We start from the raw sequence: 768 nt of genomic DNA on the forward strand, positions 1-768 counted from the left end.
AACACATCCCTGCCCTCGGCAGCCTCTGTGCCACCAGTCCCGGAGGGCTCAGGGACCACCCAAGCACAGGAGCCCCGTGCCCCTCGTGGGGCCAGGACACTGCCCAAGGCAAGACTCACACCCAGGGCTCTGGCACAAACCCAGCCAAGCTGGAGCCCTCAGAGATGCTAACAGGGAGGAGAGCCACACTCCCAATTTCTCCTTCTTTACTATTCCTTCATTGCAGTTCTGGTCTGCTCATTTTCACAGGAACTTTGATCTCAGTGGGCTTTATTTCTGCTTTATTCTTCTCTGCTCAAGAGAAGTAAATCTATTTTTCTTGCTGGTCCTAGCAGCAGGTTATTTACCTGACTTCTAGCAGGCTTCCAGGCCCCCAGCCCCAGTCCTGACAATCTGCTCCCATGAGCAGCACTGTCCTGAGAGCACTCAGGGGGCTGCTCAGGCTGGGGACAGTGCTCACTGCCTGTTCCTGCAGAGGCCACGTGTCGCCAGGATTCTTAACAAATGTTCTCACAGCGAAAGGTTCGGATTTCAGTGAAAAACCTTCCCTGGCATCCATCTGGGGGCAGATCTGTGCAGCAGACGGAGCAGAGCAGCGCTGAGCAGTGTCCCCTGCCCTCCCCTGCCCCGTGTGTGCGCCCCTCCGCTTTCACACCGCGTCCACAGCCTGCAAGTACTGGGAATACGTTTATTTATAGCAGCTGCAGCGCCAGGAGCCCTCCCGTGCCTCAGGAGACATTCACGGCCTGCTGCTGCCGCTGCCCGGGT

This window comes from Geospiza fortis, unplaced genomic scaffold (genome assembly GCF_000277835.1).
Source record: "Geospiza fortis unplaced genomic scaffold, GeoFor_1.0 scaffold128, whole genome shotgun sequence".
NCBI classification, from domain to species: Eukaryota; Metazoa; Chordata; class Aves; order Passeriformes; family Thraupidae; genus Geospiza; species Geospiza fortis.